This window comes from Coptis chinensis, chromosome 8 (genome assembly GCF_015680905.1).
Source record: "Coptis chinensis isolate HL-2020 chromosome 8, ASM1568090v1, whole genome shotgun sequence".
In the NCBI taxonomy this organism is placed as follows: Eukaryota; Viridiplantae; Streptophyta; class Magnoliopsida; order Ranunculales; family Ranunculaceae; genus Coptis; species Coptis chinensis.
In genome coordinates this window covers 18,865,292-18,880,286 of record NC_141463.1, presented here as the reverse complement: position 1 = coordinate 18,880,286, position 14,995 = coordinate 18,865,292, and the positions used below count along the sequence as shown (strand labels likewise).

General features: G+C 38.0%; 1 long non-coding RNA gene and 1 pseudogene across 1 annotated transcript; both read left to right on the top strand.

Annotated features, from left to right (window-relative positions):
* The first annotated feature begins 4,854 nt into the window (after window positions 1-4,854).
* Window positions 4,855-9,057, top strand: LOC147480356 (uncharacterized; annotated as a pseudogene).
* Window positions 9,058-11,846: 2,789 nt separating this feature from the next.
* On the top strand, window positions 11,847-12,378 carry LOC147480355 (uncharacterized). Its single transcript, XR_015206991.1, has 2 exons — window positions 11,847-11,890; window positions 12,113-12,378. It is a non-coding gene; the product is annotated as an uncharacterized LOC147480355 (long non-coding RNA).
* Window positions 12,379-14,995: the final 2,617 nt, after the last annotated feature.

Here is a 14,995-nt window from a genome sequence, read left to right as displayed (position 1 = left end):
AAGGTCTTTCCTCATTATTCCTACACCCTCTACAAACCCCAAACCGTATTCAAACTTCAAATGGCTCAACAACGCGAATTATACCGAGAGCAAGTTTTCATCACCGACCACTTCGCCGCTTTCACGGTGACGAAATGGCTAGTAGAGACTGAATAGTCTCGGTATTTCGACCGAAGCCTTCTACCACGAAGACTTGGTCCGGCGGTTCTATAACACCGGGGAGTTGGAGGGGAGTAGGATTTTTGTGATGGTAAGGAAGAAGAGGAGGGAGTTGACTCTTCGGATTGTTGGTATTTGAGATTCTAGGCATTCCGCCTAGAATCCATCCGGATGTCACTCTACAGGAGCCCCGTTTTGACGGGGTAGAGCCTCGATGGCGTGGATCATCAATGGGAGCTACAATACAAACTCCCATTGGTATGCGCCCGAGGCATCCCTCGGGACCAACCACCGCTCTGACTCGATGGATTGGTCGGAATGTCCTAGGGAAGGACAAGGTCGCTGACATCGGTCCGACCTACCTCCATCGCCTTATGGGTACTCCAGGAGCGAAAGACAATTTCTGTATCTTGGAGTTTTGGCTTGAAATGATTAGGGGTCGGAAAGTCTTTGGCACCTCTTCCTGTGTTAATCACCAAGATCATGCTGAAGATGAAAGCATCTCCGGCGTCTGAGAGGATTTACATTACCCTACACCATAACACGCGTATCTATAGGGAGTGTGTCCAACAAGTTTGGAGGAGGGCTGAGGATAGAGAAGAAGAAGAAGAGGATGGTGGAGCTGGAATGAAGAGGAGGCTGGGGACATCGGGGATGCCTCCGAGGATGAGGAAGACTTGACCGCGCTTTGATCGATGCCTTCGGAGGTGTTGGTCGATCACGAGCATGGCTGTGCTTCATAGGGGCATCGCGTTCACTAAACACTATCTGTCTGAGACCTCCGGGACTCGACAGGCGACTATTCATCACAACTTCGGATCCGCACCCGCAGAGAGGATGAGAGATGGGAACAGGCGAGGGCTGAGATGGAAGCCCAGTAGCCGGTTTAGATTGGATATGCTTGCGCTTCCCACCTCATACGGACTCTCTTCGAGGACACAAATTCTGAGGCATGGCGTCGTCGGCGAAGGGCGGCTACTCTTTGACCTTCCGGAGCCCGGGGAGCCACCACTAGAGAGTGTGCCCTCCGCCACCGATGGCGAGGTGTTTAGAGAGTCCGAGGTTTGATAGTGGTTGTTGTTTTATTTACTTTTGTTGTTTTATTGTAATGTAACTTTTATTTCCGTAATTTGAATTTTGTAGTGGTACTCGAATGAAATTTTAATATAAGGGCTTATTTTCATTATGCATGGTTGTTTCATATTGACCCCACCTTCCCAACTTGTTTGGGGTGGTTTTATCAATTCAAGCACTATTTTTGTATAACCCTCGTGATTAGAATTAATTGTGGAGTCAAGGTGAAAATATGGATGTTTAGGCAGAAATATGATTAAGTATCATTGTAGGATGAAATCTAGATTAAATAGGTACATTCTATCATAAAATCAACCTAAAAGATCTTGGGTTTGAATTAGAATCCGGGATATGAGTTGTTTCGTTTTTGGAAATTTTAGGATTTCGAAACCGCCGTAATTAGTTTTGGCAACTTTCCATCCATTTTAGCAACTTTAAACCTATATAAACTTGATACAAACTATCCTCACAACTCACACTACACCTAAACTCCATCACTCACCCTTCACACCCGATTCCCACGTTTCGTCTCCATTTTTGCAAATCTGCCTTTCGGGCCAGCGCCAGCATAGAGGAAGGGCTTCGCTTCTACACTTCGACAGAAAATTTTTGCTCGAGGCGCGCCAGCGCAAAGTCAAAGACTTCAGCGCCAAACACCGAAATTCCAAAATACAAAGAGCGACTTCGCCCCCTAGTTAAGGCCTTCGGCGCCCGACTTTCGTGGACCAGAAATTTTCCGGTTTTTCGCGTAGTATCCGGATCATTCGCAGCTATTCCAAAGCGTAATTTTGAGATGACATCTCCAACATTGATACCGAAACAGTCTTTCGAAGATTTGTTCCAAAGCACTACTTACGGTGCTTGGTTTCAGGTGATCACATCGTTGGTGGGAACCTCTTATGGTAAGACCGGTGAACTTTATTCTCCAAAGACTTGCATCTTATTTTTATAATAACTGCATTTTCTTTGAGAGACCGGATGGAGAACAAGTGTTCTCCATCAATATTGACGATGAACCAATGGAAATTACCGTGTTCTTGCTAGCATTTGTTCTTGGACTTGCTATGCCCATTTGAGATACAAGACCCATGGTGCTATTGGGTCGATAATATGCATGTCTACACTTATGAGTTTTGCACGAGGCTTATGGGGCGGGCATTTTCCATGTTGAGGACCAAAGGGGACTATAACGTTGCCGCTTGGTAGCCCATCCATGAACATAGGAACTGTTATGTTTTGGATTATGCTAAACATTTTAGGGAATGGCGTTTTCTTACGTGAATGGCGCCACTTGCGGCGTTTTTCCTTGCTTTAGCCACGGGGCGCCGGTTCTATGACCTTCCCAGAACTTTGATGTCTAGTTTAGCACGAGCCCATACCATGAGGCATAAGTACCTTCTTATGCCTGTTCTAATTTCACGTATTATGCTATGTTTCTTTTCTATTTTTTGTACACGTTTCACGGATTGGATTACGGTAGACACGGTGCGACCCACCAATAGTATTATTCGATCTTTCCGTGCAATGACTTGGCAAGGGTGGCGGATACAACCTCGCCAGGTTGCACCCTACACCCCATCAGACCAAGTGGCACTTAATATGTTAGCAAACATAGATGATAAATGGCGTGAAGCCTGGCAAATTATCATAGCATGGCGGATCGCCGAAGGAGCCTCACTTCTTTATAGAAGTAGAGGATGACGAAGATGACGAATAACAATAACAAAGTGGATGTAAGTTTTAGTTTCATTGAATAGTGCCGCTTATGTCCCAAGCAATTTAATTCGATAACCCCATAATGGGTAGAACTTCGTATAGAGTTGTGTCAGTTTTATTTCCTATATTAGTGCGTTCTAACCTTGTTTTACGATGTTCCCGAATTTCACGCTTGATGGTATTTTTCCTACCCTCTTTATTTAAATGCTTTGAGGACAAAACATGCTTCTTGTTTGTGGGGGCATAGAAACTCGTGTAATTAAGACATCTGTTAGGATATAGATAGATATAATATGCATTTCACTACACCATAATAGGATATTTGCAACACGCACCTTTTTTGCTTTGCAACGCTTATTTACCGTTAGTAAATTGCCAACGCTAAATAAGCGTTGGCAATGTTGTAAAGCGTTGGTTTATTTGAGTGAATTTCCGGAATTAATTGCTAACGCTTAAAAAGCGTTGGAGAAGTGTTACAAATCCAAAAAACCAAAACAACTTCGAAATTTCAAAAATAGAGAAACAAAAAAGAAATCGTCGTCGGTATGTCAAAATAGAAAACCTCTCTTTCTCTCTAACAGCCGCTGGGTTAGGTTAGGGTTTTCTTATCTTTATGTCCTTTTCAACAAAGAGAAACCTTCATTCTATTTTATAGATTATAGAGAAACCTTCATTCTATTTTCAACAAAGAAAACACACTTGTGTACCAGAACCGCCATATAGATTATAGAGCACGATGAAATGGAGAAAGAGAGACGGGGTTTGGAAGCCACAATATGCAATTTTACCACCCCTTTTTAGTTCTATTTTATAATTTCTAAACCTAGGGTTAGGGGGTTTAGTATATGAGAAATGGGGTTTCTTGGTTTTACTCTATGTTGGCCATTCAATAAACTGTTTTATGGTTAATTTTGGAGGAAGTCGTGGTATGATTATTCTCATCGGTATGGATTGAAAGAGATGAAAGTTCGACCGCCTTATCCTTGCTTTACTTGCACTTTCGGATCACGAAAAATAGTGGATTTGTTCAAATTTGCTCAAGCTCCGTCCTTTCTTCCTAACTTTTCAGTTCTCAAGGTAAGACCTTTTCGCTTAGTTTATTTGTTCATTTTATTGTTCAAGCTCTCACTCACTTGTCAGTGGCCACGCCACCTTCTTCACTCCCTCTCTCAAATTCTCTGATTTCTCTCCTAAATAGTAACAGAAAAATCTAACCCCATCAAGAGTGCCCATCTTCCTATTATGTTTTTAGGGTAAAAAATGTTTTGAGTTGAAGAGGGTTAGGGCTGAATTCATCTATGATCTTTGTTGCTTTGATTGCACTTTGGGGGTTTGATTTCTACTTCTAGAATTTCAAATTTGAGAAATGTGCCAAGAATCTTGTTGGTTATTATGGCGATGGATCTAAGAAAGCTATGGTTCTTGAGATTTTGGCATCGATCAAAACGGGGCCGGTATGACTTTATTTTTGATAAATCGTCGTCGACCCTTCTCCTCCTTCTCATAAACACTTGCATATAAATAACAACTCCATTTTTCATAACAACTCACACTTTCCACTCATCTCAATCAAACCACCTCAGAACTTCAGCTCAAAACTCTCTCTAACCACACCATTTAATAAACCATTTACTGTTTAATAAACCATTTCATAGTAAAAGAGTTGAATGTTTATCATCATCGGAAGAATCGGGGAGGAGGAGTTAGTAGTGAGAGTATTAAGGGACCAGTCATTGTTGGGTTCTGCAATTACCGTTGTTTTCACCGTCGTGAATTGAGTTTTATATAAACTTGCTCTTGTTCCTATGAAGGAGTACCCTTTCTTTCTTGCTCAATTCACCACATTCGGGTAATCTGTTTACGTAATTGTTTTTTTATTGTAGTGTAAAAATTGTTTGTGCACCAATGTATATTTGTGCTCATGAGATTTGTTTGAGTTTTGGGACTTGGGTATTTTTCTTTGGTTGTGAAAATTAAGTTTGAGTGTATTTGGTTTCATAGACGACTAGATTGTACAAAGTGTATTTGTATCAAGGTGGGAATTGGAATGTTGGTTAAGATAAATGTTGCACTACCCTTTCACTAATGTTTTACTTCTTATATGCAGGTATGTTGGTATATACTTTTCCATCTTGTTCGCAAGATATTGTCTTTGGACTTCGTGGACGAAGGAAATGCTATCCCTTCCCAAATCTTCTTTTGTGCTAATTGGTATTCTAGAAGCCCTTGGACTTGCTTCTTTGGGATGTCTCCGGCTGGAGGTATATCTGAAACTTAGATGGTAGTTAGTATTACACTTTAGGCGCAGGCATTCTGATTAAGTAGAGATCATTATTCAAATTCAATGCTCGGAATAACCGAAATGTATATTCCATTTTGTTCCTGGGTTTATTGATACAAGTGAAACTTTGCTTTTATATAAGTCGATATCGAGCACCATAAGCAAAAGACGTGTTGTTCTCCTTTGTTGAGCTTTTAAAGGGGTGGAAAGGTACAATTAGTTGGTGCATTATTAATTTTTGTGTACTAATGAGTTTTGCATACCCCTTTTCGGCAATGCTTCCGGGACCAAATATACCAATATTAAGTCGTGTGATGTTGATTTGTAAAGTTCAATTCACTTTCTTCCAATTTGCAAAGAAGACTTAGATAGTAACATACTCATTATGACCGTCAAAGAGTACCTGAGCTCCATCTTCATTTTATGTTTTTAGCTCTTAAAAACTGGCATAATTGTTCATACTCTTACCTGATTACGAAAATGAACAAGTGTTACCCAATTATACGGCCATAGTTAGACTCAAAAAAGTTAGTTATGTCTCGATTTATCATATAAAAAACAAATGAATGAAACCTGGTATATCTTTCCTGTACCAAAAAATTGTTGAATAAACTTGGAATCTGATTGCTCATTCATTGCTTACTCCATATAAGTGTGATGTTCTATCTTTATTGTCTAATGGGCCTTGTTAGACCAACTTGTCATATATTGGTTTGGCATCCTCGTCATTTTGTTTTCTTACCTCATGAGACATTTTTGGTATGGCAACCTGCTTTGCTCTCTACAGTGATTTTGGGAAGAAAGTATACGTTTAATCAAATTGTCGGTTGCTTACTTGTGGCGGTTAGTTGTAGTTGTTGCAGTAACAAGGTATGCATTTGGATCTCTTTATATAGGCATTCGTGATTTTGACTGAAAAGGCTCACGAAGTTTGAACGCATTTGCTTTTCCCTTTTTTTTTTGGTGTGATCAAAGAAGTTAATTCACGAAGTGAACTTGAACCTTGAACTCCTCGGTAATCACTAGAGCTATAGGAGCTACCAAAATAATCTTGGTAATATTGTGAATTTCTGTAGATAGTGCGGACATAATCGGTTGATTCAAGTCATAACCAACCCCCTCTCTTTATCTACTTCTTCTTGTATATTCTTTATTTTGTTACCTCATTCTTTTGGCTTTTGAGTATGTTTGAGAATTATAGCGACATATCTGGAACATTCTTCATTTGAAGCATTTAAACTTAGTTGTATGATATTCCTAAGGTGTCGTTCTTGAGTAGGTGCTTCAGGCTCTATTTTACATCGCCTAATTTATTATCGATTTTGGGTTTGCAAAATGCTGATGATGATAAGAACAATACTTTTTGTTAGCTACATTACTTGTTTGTCACCTATATTTTATTAGTTGTAAGGCTTACAAAATGATAAAGTTGAGAAAAACGATATGTTGTTGGATATCTCATTTATTGTAGATCTTTGTTTTTGATTGCACTCTATTAGGAACATGTCTAATAGAAAGTTAGAAACTAATCGTCGGTGTTCAATGTGATTTATCACGGTCCAGACCCTCATTCATTGTGTTGGGACTTGGACACATCTTAATCTTGGAGTTTAGATACCCAAATCCCGTTTTAACCGACAAGGGTTTTCACATTTTTGTCCGGAGTAGCTTCTGTATATGCCCGAAAAAGGATAGCATGGACCACGGCCTCAAGGTTTAGTTTATCTTCAAACCGTATTAATATTGCAAATGCCATGCTTCATTAGAATTAGTATCCGGTGTAGGAACTTTCAAATCTGTCACCGCCTGTAATAACGACTTGAACACAAATTGTTGGGATTAAAAGCAATCATGGATCGTGTCTACAATTCTTGTTGTGTAGTATCTTGGCGTGTTTACGTGATAAATCATAACCGAAGTGCCAATAACACATTTCAATCCTCGAAAAAAAACAGCAATTTCTTTCATTCATTCTCTACTTGTGTCGCAAAAAAAAATTCCTTCTTTGCATGTTAGATAGACAGGTTTTGGACATTTCAAATTATGGCATGGTGCGGGGATCACCGTAATCGCTATTTCATTTTCTTACGTGTTTGGTGGTTGCCTTCCTTGCAAAATCTTGGTACAAATTCATCTATAATGCGAACGGTTGGATCTGGCGTGTTTTCAGCAATTTTCAATTGTGGGTTGGGCTCTTTGCACAAGTCTCACATATGTATTGGTCCTTCATTCCTTGCAGTTTTAAATCAATCTGCGTACATTTTTCCTTTTTATGTTTTTTCTTATCGGTAATGTTATTTAGTTTGTAATTCAATACATTGAAGGTCTATGGTGAATTGCATCACACTAAATCCAACAAGCGAGTTGTCCTAGCTAGCTGCCGTAATGCTTTTACAATGGTTAGCACATCTTATTTATGATTTTAATTGATTTTTTGTTTGGACATTATAATCAAAGCCACTAATGATCCTTTTTGTTTTGTTCATCGAAAAGGTGGCCAATCTTACCCTCTATGCATTGCTTTTAGTTTGTTTTCGGTGCTAGCAAGTCTAGAACACGTATTGACATTGAAAATGAGGTATGTTTTTGGTGAACTTAACATATTTAGAATTCTTATCATTAGGTTTTAGTCTTACCCTTTTGTGAATTGAAAGCGAAGACCCGTTGGATAGCATACTGTCAATTTTTTTCGTCTTCTTTGTTTTGTGGGCATATTTCTGATTGGAACAAAAGAACCAAGGTGTGTTTACTATTCTCAATCGTGTTCTCCGTTCTTGAGCTCTTCATGAACAAGCATTTAAGTAGTGAACCAATTTGATTAAGTGTGAAAAAAAAGTGTCCTTTTCATAGGTTGAAACAAATGTTCCAGGGAAAGTTCGTCAAAGAATTTCATGGGCCCATTGGTTCAAGAAAGTTTTGTACTACCAAGTTGTCGTGCTTTATATGCTCACCCGACTAGTGACCAACGTATCACAGGTAATAGCTCTCTTATTTTCATATTCAAAGATGAATTAAAACTTATTTGGTATCAGTTTTTCTGTGCAATTACTGCGAGTTGATATGGAAGAGAAATGTAGTGAATAGGTTTTTCAAGTTGTCTTTGTGCATTAATGCTACTACTTTATTTCCATGAGCACTTCTTGCATTCTATGTCATTAATGATCTGCAAATGGGTCAATCATCAAAGGCTGTTGTAAAGTGCCTATATGTCATAAACTTGTTATTTACAATCTTTCACGTCTTTCTTTTGTGTCCTACCTTACCATTTAACGAATGTGAGTAGGTACCTGCCATCATATACATATGCAGTTTTGTGGTATCTGTCATTCTACAGGTTTGCTTTTCGATTTCAATCCTTTCGTTCAACATTTTGTTCTTATGTTTTATGTATCATTTTTAATCCATTCATTAACCCATTAATAATACACTTTGTAGGAGATGACGTGGACTGGTAATCGTCTCAAGGTCTTCTTTTTACTGCTGGAAGTGTTCTATGGATATTCTCAGTGCGGGGATCCTCATTCTTCCCAAAGCATGCACAATATAATGTACCTTTTATCGGTAACTATTGGTGTCGCCAATGCATTGATGACGGTAAATGCTCTGAGCTGAAAATTATAATTATGCACACACGGATCCTTCAATTTAAACTCATTGGATTGTTTGAAAAGGCTACCGAGAAAGAATGAGATGGTATTTTTTGGAGGAAAAAGTTAAGGGTCAATTGTTGTTCTAAATTCAAATGATCAATTCTGGCCATTATACTCATAATGGAGGATCAATGTAAGGTACTTTGTGGTTTTACTATATCTCACACTTCTTTTATATTTCAACATGGTTAGAGCAAGACTTTGACCACAAATACTAGGATCCCTGCACTTATTCAATAGTCTTGATCGGTCTATTAAAGTTACTTTCACACAACAAAATGAAATCGATCGGATGAAACTAAAACACTTTATATAACACTTGTGTGGGATACAAAGAGACACACAGATTGAGAAGATTTGAAGTTATATTCTCTTATCCCACAAAGAGGGAGGTAGAAGAAAAAAGAGGAGGAAGAAGAAGAAGATTTTGGTTCTTGTATTTCTTCTTCTTCATCATCTTCTGGTAATAATAATGCTGTTATTAATCATCCTTGTTCACTTAAAACTCCTGTTTTACGGTACTAAAAGACCTGCTGCTGATCCACGGTTCTTCTTCTCCAAATGGCGTCGTCGGTAAACTCATTTTCCATTATTGGTTTTCTTTGCTTGTCAAGAGTGTTACTTTATCATCGTATTTTGCTCGGTGTTCATAAATTATTCTTATTTTTTTCGTCTTGTGTGATTTGTTGATAAGATATAATAATTTATTTTTATTTTTTTTTTTTTTTTTTTTTGTCATGCTGAAATTTCCTATTTTTGGTGTTTGAATGGACTTTTTTTAGGGTCTATTGGAATTACTAGTATTACAATATTAAAGACTCTTAATTTGTTGGTAGCAAATCGGGTTGTGGGGGGTGGCCACCTATTAGGACTTATAGGATTAACAGCTTGGTTAATCAAACCAAGAATTCCTCGGTCGATGAAGACAAAATGGTCATTGAGACTAATAAAAATAAGGATGTTACAAACAAAAATCGATGAAAGAAACAACAACAATGGCAATGTTCAAAGAAAGGTCATCTTGGGAGTTCTCGTTTGTCAAGGTTAACATGGATGGAGTACCAATTGGGAGGAAGTTGAATTTAAATGTGCATGCCTGTTCACGAGACTCTTGCCCAAACATTGTAGAATATGTTCTTCTACACAAGTACGACCAACTGCTGCTACTACTACTACTGACTTCATAGGTAAGTCATTGTTGTGGCTTGTAACCGCGGAATTATTATGCTGAATCACTAAATTGCTAGCTCTGCTAGTTTTGATTTTGAGTTGTTACATTGCACCATTTCAGCCCGGTTCCAATAGGCCAACCAGTGTATATCCGAGCTTTCTCTGCCGGGTTAAGCCCTGCATCCTCATGGACAGCGGTGCCCTCATGTACCACAGAGCCCTCATGGACCGGCATCAACACGCCTCATGCTTTGCTCAAGATCCTCGATCCTCAACCACGGTGCTAAAATTCGCGAGCAGCCCCCTCATCTTGAAGCAACCCGTGTGGTTGTTTATTCCACACGGGTTAGTATGCAATGTGCGGCCGTGGTCCGTTTATAGTTACAAAATTGGATGCAGTGAACGTTATTATGGAATTGCACGTAAACTACTTGAAGTCATGTTTGATTTATGGCATCTTCGTCTTTTTCATTCTTTTCATTGTTATCTTCCTGTAGGGGATCCTTCAACAAGATCGGGGTTGGTGGTCTCTTGAATCTACCAAGGTATTCCCGACCTATATACTCTCCGAGAATTGCGGTCGACCCTAAATCTGTTTACGCTAAGGAACCCGATTAGAGTTTACCAAGAGTGTTCTTGGATGGTATTTTTATATATATTAGCATCTTTTCTTTGTCTATATTTCAGGGCAGTCCAAGACTTTCTTTGGTAACATTTTGTAGGTTTTCTGAAGGATGGAATATTGGTGGAAGGTTTGTTCTGGAAAGATGTGGAGCGACTAATCGGTAAGTATCTGAGGAGAATCAAGAAAAAAACAAGTAATCGGAAGCCTTCTTTAATAGGGCACACGAGAGGCCGCGGTACAAATTTGATTTCTTGTGACGCTATCTGAGCGAGAGAATCTCGGTATTATGGAGATTGATTTCTAGTTGAACCTTAGAATTTTGACCGATATGATACAAGATTTTGCAACGCGTGCTCTATAAACTAACTGCACTAGAATTTTTTTTTTAAAAAAGACTATATTCAAGTAAAAGTAAAGTGAAGTAAACTACTTGAATTGGGGGGGCGAGATATCAAAACTTAGAACTAATGTTCTCAAATTTCAGCAGCCGAGAATCAGCTACTTGCTCAAACAAATGCACGATATAACAATAGTCGGTATGCTTTACCCCTTCTTTTTTTATATGTGCTTTGGATTACTATGTTTGGCGATGGATGTAACTCTACTTTTTATTTGATTTTTCGCAGAACGCGCTTTCGTGATAAAGACGGGTAAGCATTTAATGTTCTAATTTCTCTTTCTTTGGATCACATGCTTTTAAGAGATGGGTTTATTAATTTTGTATTTTTCATTTACGGATAAAAGTTCTCCAAAGATGAGCTTGGTCAGAAGGAGCTTTGCTTATAATAAAGGATGTGGAACTTCAGTCGGTCTTTGCTTATTATACCCCTCTGTTTTATGCTTTTCGGGATCACCGCCAATATTGTGTAGTCCCATTAACATAGAATGCTTGTTTCACAGGAGAAAGTAAAGAAAGAACCGGGTCAAATGCCTCAAACAAATTTAAGGTATTTGTGATTTTAATAGAAATTAAAAGTTGCAACAGCTACGGGTCGATATAAACAACACCGGTGGAATCATAGATACATTTGCCAACTTTGTATGGGAACCTACTTGTTGTTAAGGTATTCAATGTTATTTCCCATGTTGTTTTGTTCGGTTTCTTTTACCTACATTGGTGCGTGATTGCAAATGTCTCGGATAAATGCTATAAATCGACAACAAAGAGGCACTTGCCTAATTCTAAGTGTGGACGAGACCGTGAAGAACCCGAAGGTAAGGTTTTCTCCAGCTAGTTGTATGGCGTTTGTAGTGTTATCTATCAAACATGTTACACTCGGCCAAAAGTTCAGTGTCTTCATATCCCAAGAGTTCAGTTGTTCAGCCTTCTGTTATTTCTTTTTTCATTCCACTGTGCCATCCTTGGTAGTCATAGTGTTTTTAATTTTTCTTTGCATTGTTATTTTCTAATGGCTATTCATTGTATTGATAATCCAGTCGGAGAGTGCACAAGGAGATGCTACTGCTAGAGCGATGGGTTGAGGGCATGGCGGGGCAGGTTTCTGTGGCCGTGGAAGGGGAATGCGAAGGTGTTGAGCTTTTTGGGTTTGAAGATGCCAAGGACTTCCTAGAGTGAAAGGAAGATTTTGAAAGCAAGGGTGGTTTGTTTCGTGGGAAGTTTGTTTTCTGTCCTTAATTTTGTTTGTTTAAGTTTGGAGTGAGTTTGTAGCTATATATATATTTGTCTAAACCATTCTTGTATTCATTGGTTATTGTAGGTTTAGGCGGTCTCGCTACAAAAAAATATGAGAAATTATTTTTTTTTTATTAGCAACCCATCGAGCGGTTTATATAACCGTTACAAATGAATTTTAAATTATTTTTTTTTTAAATTAATTAACAACTTTACAACGGTTACAAACCGTTGGTAAAATTATTTCTGTTTGCAACGCTTTTTAGCGTTGGAAATTTCTGTTTGCAACGCTTTGAATTTCTGTTTGCAACGCTTTTTAAGCGTTGGAAATTTCTGTTTGCAACGCTTTGAATTTCTGTTTGCAACGCTTTGAATTTCTGTTTGTAACGCTTTTTAAGCGTTGGAAATTTCTATTTGCAACTCTTTTTAAGCGTTGCAAATATTTCCAACACTTTACCGACGCCATATTTGCAACGCTTAAAAGCGTTGCAAAATTATTATTACGCTTTTGCCGTTGCAAATAGCACCGTTATGGTGTAGTGTTTGTTTTCTAGTTAAAATTTCAAAAATTTAAAAATATAAATAAATAAGTTATGCTATACACTTAGGAATATTGGTATTGTTTCTTTCTCCATGCTCTTAACAATCTAGAAGTCTCACATAGTTTTTGCATCAGAATAATTGTTAGAAACTTAGGTTAATATGTAGGTAATAATCTTTGCATCTATCTATAAATATATTACATGAGTATCTATGATTGTTAGCGATAAAGTTTCAAATCTAGGCTAGAGTACTTATTCTACAAATCCCGTGAGAATATAGCCTAAAAGCCTTATATGAGCCCGAACATTTGAGAAATGACACAAGGGAGAAGTAAAATCCGGATAGAGAAATCACCGTCCACTTGCTTGATCACTATGCCATATCCTAAAGCGAGAATTTAGGCCCTCTTTGGATCGATATAGCCAGAAATTCAAACCTATGAATTATTTTCCGCTAGTTAAGCCCCTCACGAGCCTTTCTTTAGCCTTCCATAAACCACAATTCCTTTACCCCTCATTACAAAAACAAAAAAAACAAAATAAAAAAATATATATATATATATATATAATAAATCAACCTACCCATTAAGATAAGTCCGAGAATAGAATGAGTGAAGAAAGAAGAAGAGAAAACCTGTGTAAACAAAAAAAAGTTAGTTGCTTCAGAAAAAGAAAAGAAGTTTCCATCCAAGGAAAAGAAAAAAATAGAAATAAATAAAAACTCCAAAAATAGAATAAAAGGGAGTCAAAAAGCCAAAGAAAAGAAAAAAGAAAAATATGGCTAAGGATGGAAACAAAGTGTAGAAGCAAGAGTAAATAACAAGGTTTTCTCTAGTTACATAATATGAAGACTCTATTATCTCAGACTTGTCCTTTAGAATATCCATTTCCTTCCTTCTTAAACCATCTCCTAATCCCGTAACACCTAATAAAGACCTCTAGCTCAATTAGGAATAGGTTAGTGTGATAGTAAGTGGTAGATGTGTTTGATCGACTCAAAACTTCCTGTGTGTCATTGAGATTGTAAGGTAAAGTGTGCCCACTGTACAATTTGGTAGCTTAAACTTGAGTGGAACAATCGAGTGTTGTTTCTTGACTATTATCGTTGAGAACCTACTTAAGGGCTTATTCCGAAGTTCTCGAAAACAAACCTGCTAAACATTTTATAGTACTACTCATTGTGTATATGTTTATTGTAGATGATGGATTATTATGCATATATTAACTTAGGTTTCTGACTTGGTTATTCTTATTCAATTGCTAGAGATGTATAGATAGTTGAGCATGAATAAGGAAACAATAGTTTTATTTTCTTAGTCGTTGTAGTATAGATGAAGTTTGTGAGTACCTTCATTTGAAAACTCTCACGAGGCTATAACTTCGTCCACTAGGGAATTCCTAGTGGTTTAAGGCCTTGTTGCATATGGTCAATGCAATCGCACTCAAATAAACGAGAGTAGTTAGAACTCCATTTTTGGTCACTTATTCTAATTTCTCATCTTTGCTTGAGGACAAGCAAAATCTTTGTTTGGGGTGGTTTGATAAGAGCCCAAAACTGTAGGTTTAACCCCTAATAATCATACTTGTTAGACCAATTATGTGAATAATAAGTAAGAGTTAATACTGATTACGTGTTTTATGCATTTCAGGCTTCAAAGTCCATTATGTGCAGAAATGTGCCACTTTAGCGAGATAAAGGAGCAAAAGTCAGCAGAACTTCCGAATGCCATATCTTTGGACTCAGACCTCGGATTGAGGCCTACCTTATGTCAAAACGACCGGCTCGGAAAGAGCTTTGCAATGGTCCAAGCCTTGACCCAATCAGAGGAGCAGAAGTGGACGAAAAGTCTGTGGAAGCCAACTGCAGCTGAAGAGGCCTTTTTGGACTGAAAGAATTGGGTTTTGGGCCTGATTCTCTGGCCCAAAACATGGCTCCAAGCCCATGCACGATTTTTGGATCTGGATGTATAAAAACAAAAGCTTGACTCAGTGTTAATGGCAGTCAATGGCAGTTAGGTTAGGTAGATAGGTTAGAATAGAAAGTAGCCATTAAAATAGCTTCTAGATCTAGATTTAATTGTTTTATTTAATTAGTTTCAAATCCTTTATTAGATTAAACCTTTGAATCTTGTTCTCCATTTAATT